The following is a 10678-nucleotide window of genomic DNA, read 5'->3' on the forward strand; positions in this document are numbered from 1 at the left end:
ATCTTCCATACATCCATCCACATCAATCCACATGTCAATCCACATCATCCATACATCTATCCACATCAATCCACATTATCCACGCGTTAATCCACATCATCCATGCATCCATTCACGTCAATCCACATTACCCACACATTAATCCATATCATCCATACATCCATCCACATCCATCCACATTATCTACTTATCCATCCACATCAATCCACACATTAATCCATATCATCCATACATCCATCCACATCAATCCACATTATCTACTCATCCATCCACATCAATCCACACGTCAATCCACATTACCCACACATCAATCCACATCATCCATACATCCATTCACGTCAATCCACATTACCCACACATCAATCCACATCATCCATACATACATCCACATCATCCACATCAATCCATATTATCCACTCATCCATCCACATCAATCCACACGTCAATCCACATTACCCACACATCAATCCACATCATCCATATATCCATCCACATTATCCACTCATCCATCCACATCAATCCACATTATCCACTCATCCATCCACATCAATCCACATTACCCACACATCAATCCACATCATCCATACATCCATCCACATCATCCACATCAATCTGCATTATCCACTCATCCATCCACATCAATCCATATTACCCACACATCAATCTGCATTATCCACTCATCCATCCACATCAATCCACATTACCCACACATCAAATCATCAATCCACATTCATTTCATAAGTATTCCCATTCTCCCATTCTCATCTAATTACATCTTTTTCTAACTCATCACTTATTTCCTCATTTATCCTCATCAGATCACATCTACTTGCATCTACCCATACATCTCATCACTTCACATACATTAACATCTATCCAGTTTACATCGCATCTTATCACATCCATTTCACATCACATGTCATTCATTCACATCCTGATTCACATGCTAACACATTCATTCATGTCCCTTATTGTTCATTCACATCCCGATTCACATGTTATCACATTCATTCACATCCTATATCATTCATTTACATCCTGATTCACATGACATTACATCTCATCTATTCATTCACATTTATCTGATTCGCATCACATATCATCACATCTATTTACCTTTCATTCTCATCACTTCTATTCTCATCATATTCTCGTTACTCCTATTCTTATCGCATCCATCCATCCATTCATTCCCATCTATCTGATTCGCATCACATATCGTCACATCTATTTATCTCTCATTCTCGTCACTTCTATTCTCATCACATCCATCCATCCATTCTTTCCCATCTATCTGATTCGCATCCCATCTCATCACATCTATTTACCTCTCATTCTCATCACATCTATTTACCTCTCATTCTCATCACTTCTATTCTCATCACATCTATTTACCTCTCATTCTCATCACTTCTATTCTCATCACATCCATCCATCCATTCATTCCCATCTGTCTGATTCGCATCCCATCTCATCACATCTATTTATCTCTCATTCTCATCACTTCTATTCTCATCACATCCATCCATCCATCCATTCCCATCTATCTGATTCGCATCCCATCTCATCACATCTATTTACCTCTCATTCTCATCACTTCTATTCTCATCACATCCATCCTCTATTCATTCCCATCTATCTAATTCGCATCCCATCGCATCCCATCTCATCACATCTATTTACCTCTCATTCTCATCACTTCTATTCTCATCACGTCCATCCTCTATTCATTCCCATCTATCTGATTCGCATCCCATCTCATCACATCTATTTACCTCTCATTCTCATCACTTCTATTCTCATCACATCCATCCTCTATTCATTCTCATCTATCTGATTCATATCACATCTTATCACATCTATTTAAGAGAATTCTTATTTTTGATATAAAGATTCTTTACGCATCTATTTATGCATATGAATAACTTCAGTGGGAAATAACACTTTTATAAAAATCCGTTTATGCATCTATTTATGCATAAATTCAATTTTAAGGAGAATAACACTTTCGAAATAAAAATCAATCTTTTATGCATAAATTTAATTTTAATGAGAATAACTCTTTTGAAATAAAAATAAATTTCTTTATGCATCTTTTTATGCATAAAATCAAAATTGATGCGAATAACTCTTTTGAAATAAAAATAAATTTCTTTATGCATCTTTCTATGCATAAAATCAAAATTAATGAGAATAACTCTTTTGAAATAAAAAGAAATTTCTTTATGCATCTTTCTATGCATAAAATCAAAATTTGATAAAAGTAACGCTTTTATAAAAATTTTCTTTTATGCATCTATTTATGCATAAATTTAATTTTAATGAAAGTAACACTTTTATAATAAAAAAAATTCTTTATGCATCTATTTACGCATAAAAATTAATTTTGATGAAAGTAACACTTTTATAATCAAAATATTCCCAATATGCATCTTTCTATGCATAGAAATTAATTCTAATGAAAATAACACTTTTATTATAAAAATATTTCTAATATACGTTTTTCTATGCATAGAATAGATATAACACTTTTAGAATACACAAGCGGTGGGGATTACTCTTTTTGAATAATAAAAGATAAAACGTATTTCACAAAATTTAAGAAAATTTTACCATAACCTCCTTTATATGGCTGACCATTTTTTAATTTTTTTCATTCTCAAGTTACTTAGAAATTATCCCAAATGGTTAAGCATTCTAAACTAATCAAATTTCACTTTTTAAAGAGAAACAATATGAAAAGTTTAATTCTAACAATTTGATTACACATCTAGGATAAAGAAAGGATGAATTCAAGAATGAAGGGAGGGGAAAAGCCTTTCCAACAAGGCATAGCATCATTTTTCATTTTAAAGAAAACAAAAATTAGAAAACCATTAAATGGAATAAAGAAAAAGTAGGATTTCTAGCCTACATGAACTTTTGTGAGCTTTCCTTTGGCTTGATGGTTTGAGGGATCTACTCTTGTTTGCAACAAGAGTGGCCACCAATTCTTTTGAAGAGGAAATGGTCAAAAACTAATGAATTATCAATAAATTCATTGTTTTTGGCTCTGGGGAGGAGTAGAGTAACAGTGCATAAAACACTATTAACCATTTACAAAGGGGGAGGCTTCATTTATAGGAAAAAGTGAGTCTCTAACCAAGAAAACTGATTCTAGAATTTTCCAGATTAGTTTGGTCAATTTTTGACCATTTTTAGGTCAGTTTAGCTTACTTTTTGGATCTAGTTGAAGCAGGAGAGAGAAGAGATGATAATATCTCATTATTTGTGAGTTAAAACTCAACCACACATGTGAAATAGCACCTTCTTCATGAGGGGAATTTCCCCACACACTGAGGTGTCGAAAATGCATCATTTCTTCTAAATATCTCTTCTTTTTTAACTAATAACCTTGTCCTTGTCAACTCTTCATCTTATGTGAGTATTTACTCATTTTTGGGGGGATTTCCTTTTATTCTTCAATTTATCTTCTCCTCCCTACATTAAGATTAATCTAGTTAGTCCCATAGGAACCTTAATTCAAAAATTTTAAAAAATCTGGACCCTTAGGCTAAGGTCCTTTTTTCTTGATTTCAATTTATTCCAATTACACATTGGAAATTTCTTTTTGAATATCTGTTTTAGGGGAAACCATTTTAAACACTAGGAAGATTTTTATATCCAAAAATATCTCAATTTTGAATTACCTCCCTGTAGACATTTTCTCTCTCTAGGCCAAAACAGGGTAAAATAGGATCTTTCTTTTATTTTAGAGAGGGGAATAATTATGAGATCAGAAGGGGAGGTTTTTACACCTGCACACCTCAAAAGCCGAAGGGAGGAATCTTACACAAAGTGTGAATAAGGGCCAAATGTATATAAGTCATAATGAAAAGACACAATCCCCTTTGTGCTATATACAGAGCTCTCCCTTGTGTCTTGAGAGAGATTGAAGGAGAGAGAGCATTCTAGCATTGTGCCTCTTTTATGCTTATGTGAGAGAGTGAGAGAGAGTGTGATTGCCTTATCCTCCTATGGTGCCAGTGACCCTACGGTGACAGCGTGGAGGTGGAGCTTGGAGGTTGGAGCTTAAGAAGTGAGCTTTGAGGCCTCAAGGGACTCGAGTTCAAAGCATTGGTAAGTACCCTACGACAGTGGTGATCTATTGCTCATCCTTTAGGTGAATGTGTAGAGTTCCCTCTTGGAGATGTGGTAGCCCATAACACTCCTCTATGTTCGGGTATCCTGACGTGTTTGTAGTGTTCACACCATTTGTAAGATTCCTCCCCCAGCCCTTCAAGATGTCCAATTTCTTCCCCTATAATCCACCCCCTTTTCAGAATAATAACAGATCTTGTTTCTACCTATTTTGACTTAGAGAGAGAAAAGTTCTAGAGAGAGGTTATTCAATTTTTAGATATTTTTGGATGGAAAAATATCTCTTCTTATTAAAATAAGTTCCCCTGAAACAGAAGTTCAAAAAGAATTTCACAAGGTGCATTAGAAATAAATTATAATATGTTCAAAAGGCCTTAGCCTAAGGGTCCAGATTTTCTCAAAATTTTAGATTAAGGTTCTGAGGGACCAATTAGATTAATCCAAATGTAGGGAGGAGATAAATTGAAGAAATAAAGAAAATCTCCCCAAAAATGAGTAAATACTCACATAAGATGAAGAGTTGACTAAGGACAAGGTTATTAGTTATGTAAGATTCCTCCCCCAAACCCCTTTTTGATGTCTAGTATCTTCTTCTATAATCAATCCCTCTTCAGAAATATAAAAGACTTGTTTCTAACTGTTTTAACCTAGAGAGAGAAAATATTCTAGAGAGAGAATATTCAGATTTTTAATATTTTTAGATAGAAAATTATCTCATCTTATTAAAATAAGTTCCCCTGAAACAGAAATTCAAAAAAGAACTTTCCAATGTGCAATTGGAATTAATTAGAAATGTGTATAAAGGACCTTAGTCTAAGGGTCTAGATTTTCAGAAATTTTTGGATTATGGTCCAATTAAGGTTCCTATGGGCCAATAGCATCAATCCATGTGTAGGGAGGAGATAAATCCAATTTGAAAAAGAAGATACCCAAAAATGAGTAAATGCTCACATAAGATGAAGAGTTGAAAATGTACAAGGTTTATTAGTAAAAAATTATGAGCAATATTTAAAGTATGACATATATAAGGAAGAGGAGTTCTTTAAAGGAGGTGCATATTTCACATAAGATGAAGAGTTGAAAATGTACAAGGTTTATTAGTAAAAAATTATGAGCAATATTAAAAGTATGACATATGTAAGGAAGAGGAGTTCTTTAAAGGAGGTGCATATTTCACATAAGATGAAGAGTTGAAAATGTACAAGGTTTATTAGTAAAAAATTATGAGCAATATTAAAAGTATGACATATGTAAGGAAGGGGAGTTCTTTAAAGGAGGTGCATATTTCACATGCTTGAATGAGTTTTAAACTCATAAAAATTGATTTCATCTCTCCTCTCTCCTCATTTAAGTCTAGTTCCAAAAAGTCAGCTTAACTGACCTAAAAATGGTCGAATATTGACCAAACTGATTTAGAAAATTCTAGAATCAGTTTGTTTGGTTAGGAGCTCAATTTTTCCTATAAATAGAAGCCTCCCCCTTGTTGAAAAATATATAGTGTTTATGCATCGTTACTCTACTCCACCTAAGCCAAGAACTGTGAATTCATTTAATAATTCACTAGTTTTTGGAGCTTCCCTCTTTCTTCAATCCCCATTAGTGGCTCCATCAACATACTTAACCAATTGATTGGTTGGGGGCCTCTACCGTGAACAAAGAATCAAGCAAGTTGTAAGGTAATTAGTGAATATTGATCTTTCTATAATTTCTCAATGTTTCTCTCTTCTCAACCCCTCTCAAGCTTGAGAAGTTTAATTGGTATGGTTTTTTTTAAATGCTATTGAAGTTTGAATAGTAGTGAAGAGTTACATAATTTAATAAATGCTATTGAAGTTAATTTTCATTTATGTTTAAATTCTAATGATTCTTATGTAAATTCTCTCTCTCACTCAAGAAATGGTCATACTCATGACCCGTTCTCAATCCAAATCAAGCTTTTCATAAAGCTTTTCCTTAACCCAAGATTAAGCTATGCTTGAGGCTAAATTAATGGCTTTTTTCTATGCTTTTAGTTTATGAATATTGATGATTCAATCCATTATGGATTAATAATCCAATTAGAGATCATTTTAATTATTTCCTTAATGATAAGCATTATCCCTTAGAAAAATTGAGATTTATCAGTCATAGCAGCGGAGCTATGGCAAAATTTTTATAAAAATTATGCATAAAATAATCTCATTAAAAGCATAAAAAGAGGACTTCCTACCATATTCTAGGAATTATCATCCTAGATTAATTGATAGAATTTCATTACAATGATGGAGAAATTGAATTTTAATATTAGGCATAATGGATAAATTTTTATATCAAAAGTGTTATTTTTACCATTTTTATTTCATGCATAGAAGTATGCATAATGGAAAAATTTTTATATCAAAAATGTTACTTTTATCATATTGGATTTCATGCATAGAGGTATGCATAAAAGTTGATTATTTTATTATAAAAGTGTGACTTTTATCATAATTGAATTTCATGCATATAGGTATGCATAAAAGATATTCTTTTTATACTAAAAGTGTGATTTTCCTCATAAATGGATTTTATGCTTAACTTAGATGCATAAGAGAAATTTTTTTATTCTAAAAGTGTAATTCCTACCAAATTGAATTTATGCATAAGAAGATGCATAAAAGATTGTTTTTTTAATTCAAAAGTGTCATTCTCATCTAAATTGAATTTATGTATAGAAAAATGCATAAAAGATTAAAATTTAATTCAAAAGTGTCATTTTCATTAAAAATGAATTTATGCATAGGAAGATGCATAAAAGATTGATTTTTACTTTGAAAGTATTAATCTCCTTAAATAGAATTTATTCATAAATAAATGTGTAAAGAAATCTTATATCAAATGTAAGAATTCTCTTGTATTCTATAAATAGATAAGAGATGTGATAGGATGTGATAAGAGGTGTGATAAGATGCTTATGAAATAAGTTAGGAGGTGATAAGAGATGTGATAAGAGGTGTGATAAGAGGTGATAAGATGCTTATGAAATAAGTTAGGAGGTGATAAGATGAATTAAGATGTGTATGGGGGGATGAGGTAAGAAGTGTATGTGATAGGATAAGATGTATATGGGTTGTGATAGGGCGAGAATGGATGTGATGTAAAAGATTAGATGTGAAGGTATATGGGGTTATATAAATGGGAATGTGGAAATGGATGTATGTATGTGGATGTGTGGATGTGGAGATGGGAGTGTGGATGTATGAACGTGAAAATGGATATATGCATGAAGATATATATGCATAGATGTGAATGTGGATGTAGATGTGGATGTATAGATGTGAATGGATGTGGATGTATAGATGTGAATGGGAATGTGGATGTGGATGTATGTGAATGTGGATGTAGATGTGGATGTATAGATGTGAATGTGGCATGTGGATGTGGATGTATGTGAATGTGAATGTAGATGTGGATGTATGTGAATGTGAATGTAGATGTGAATGTATAGATGTGAATGTGGAATGTGGATGTATAGATGTGGATGTATGGGAATGTGGATGTGGATGTATGTGAATGTGAATGTGGATGTGGATGTATGTATGTATGTGGATGTAGATGTGGATGTATGGATGTGTATGTATGAATGTGGATATGGGATGTGGATGTATAAATGAGGATGTGAAAATGGAGGTAAGCATGTAGATGTGGATGTATGAACGTGAAAATGGATATATGCATGAAGATATATATGCATAGATGTGAATGTGGATCTAGATGTGGATGTATAGATGTGAATGGATGTAGATGTGGATGTATGGATGTGGATGTATAGATGTGAATGGGAATGTGGATGTGGATGTATGTGAATGTGGATGTAGATGTGGATGTATAGATGTGAATGTGGAATGTGGATGTGGATGTATGTATGTATGTGGATGTAGATGTGGATGTATAGATGTGAATGGGAATGGGGATGTGGATGTATGTGAATGTGAATGGGAATGTAGATGTGGATGTATAGATGGGAATGGGAATGGGGATGTGGATGTATGTGAATGTGAATGTAGATGTGGATGTATAGATGTGAATGTGGAATGTGGATGTATAGATGTGGATGTATGGGAATGTGGATGTGGATGTATGTGAATGTGAATGTGGATGTGGATGTATGTATGTATGTGGATGTAGATGTGGATGTATGGATGTGTATGTATGAATGTGGATATGGGATGTAGATGTATAAATGAAGATGTGAAAATGGAGATAAGCATGTAGATGTGGATGTATGGATGTGAATGTGGATATGGATGTGGATGTATGGATGTGGATATGGATGTGAATATATGATATGTGATGTGAAGGAATTTGAAGTGAAGAGATGCAAAATGAGGTGATTGGATGAGTACACATATAAATGGAATGTGGAATAAGTAATGTGGATTAATGAGGAACAATGTGGAAAAATGAGAGTTAATATAGAAACTGTATTTGTAAACTGTTTGTAAATGCTGTTTGTAAATGACTGTTTTATGTCAAGAATGCTGGGGAAGCATTTTGACCGTCTTGTGATTAAGGTCGTGGAGACCTAACTGATAAAGTTGCAACTGCTGTGACGGAGAGTCAATGGAGGACGTCTCGCGTAGCAAGGTCGACCGAGGTCTTGACCAGCCTCGGTTCGATTAAAATGGTGAGCTTCCGGTACGGTGGATGAGGGACCAAGGAAGCGGCCTATGAGTGAAGCGCTAGGTCACCTGCGAAGGATCCTAGAGGGTGCTGACCATACGGTGCTCGGGCTCTGGGTCGCCTAGGATACCCACGCGTGCGTCGAGGAAGATATTGGAACAAGGAGTAAGAGTTGTTTTGTGAAACCGGGCATGGATCTGGTTGACTGACCTTGCTGGTCCTCAACGGATGAGTCCATGGCTCTTTTATATGGATCTGTTGGTTGATCTTGCTGATCTTCAACGAGAGTCCATCTTGATAAATGATTATATTGCCGAGTATTATGGGCTAGGAACTATGGAAACGGCCTCTGAGTGGACAGGTGGTGAGCGTTCTAGTTGCCAATGATGCCATAGATACTCTGATGATGAAGGAATGATGGGAAATTTGAGAATCAACCGGATAACTTGGAAGACTGTGATCAGTGGTACTATGGTTTCATTAAAGGATTGTTTTAAAGTTAGCTGATGCTAAGAATAAGGCAATTTCATATTGGGTGTGTAAGTGGTGTGCCTAATTTTATGTTTGCATGAACTTCCGGCTAGGGGGCCTTGGAACTCTTTTCCTTGGTACCCGGGACAAAACCTAACCAAATTCCAAATTGGATCCCATCACTACAGTGGTTGGGCGGTTGGCTAACCCATGGGATCGGATGGGGTTAGTTAGGCTGGACTGATGGATCCGTAAATCGAGACTCAACTTTAATACGATAGATAAAGTAAATCCCGGACAGTAATTGTTCTATGGATAGGAATCAACGGCTGTGCCTCTTGAATGGGGAAAAAAGCGTTGATCCCAATGATCCAAGTGCAAGTCTCTTCCTTGATCTGATCTAGTATCTTGAAGATACAATTGGATCAGCTTGATCAGAAATGATCTTGTCTTCGTTAGAGAAAAAAATTATCCTGGTGGAATCGCCCGTGCTTTTCGGTAAGGGAAGTTTTTCCGGGTTCGGTTTTGGAAAAACCGACGGATTAGTCTCTTGTTCGGATATCCGTGGACGAGGCCCCGAATGTGGGACCCCTGTCCCGCGCGAGAAGTGCTACTTCCGCTGCTAGTACCCGAATCCGTTGCTCGGTGGGAACAGGGGGACCTCACAAGTTAAAAAAAGAAGAGATATTTAGAGGAAATGATACATTTTTGACACCTCAGTGTGGGGGAATTCCCCTCATGAAGGAGGTGCCTATTTCACATGTGTGGTGAAGTTTTAAACTCTCAAATAATGAGATATTTCATCTCTCCTCTCTCCTATTTCAACTAGAACCAAAAAGTAAGGTAAACTGACCTAAAAATGGTCAAAAAGTGACCAAATTGATCTGGAAAATTCTAGAATCAGTTTGCTTGGTTAGAGGCTCACTTTTTCCTATAAATAGAATCCTCCTTCTTTGTAAGAATTTAATAGTGTTTTATGCACTGTTACTCTACTCCTCCCCAGAGCCAAAAACATTGAATTCATTGATAATTTCCTCTACAAAGAATTGGTGGCCACTCTTGATCCAAGCAAGAGTAGAACCCTCAATCCATCAAGCCAAAGGATAGCTCACAAAACTCCATGTAAGTTAGAAATTCTACTTTTTTCTAATCCTATTCTATGGTTTATGATTTCTTGCTTCTTTTAAATTAAAATTGGATGTTATGCCTTGATAGAAAGGCTTCCCCCTTCTCTTCATTGAATTCAGCCCTTCTTTATCCAAGATGTGTAATGAATTAAATAGAGTTAAACTTTTCGTATTGTTCGCTCTTAAAAAAATGAGAATTGATTAGATTAGAGTGCTAAATTAATCTTGGATTAAATTCTAAGTAGAATTAGAATGCAAAAATTAAAAAATGGTTAGCCATACAAAGGAGATTATGGCAA

This window comes from Cibotium barometz, chromosome 28 (assembly GCF_041138505.1).
Source record: "Cibotium barometz isolate CiBa-2024 chromosome 28, ASM4113850v1, whole genome shotgun sequence".
Taxonomy (NCBI): Eukaryota; Viridiplantae; Streptophyta; class Polypodiopsida; order Cyatheales; family Cibotiaceae; genus Cibotium; species Cibotium barometz.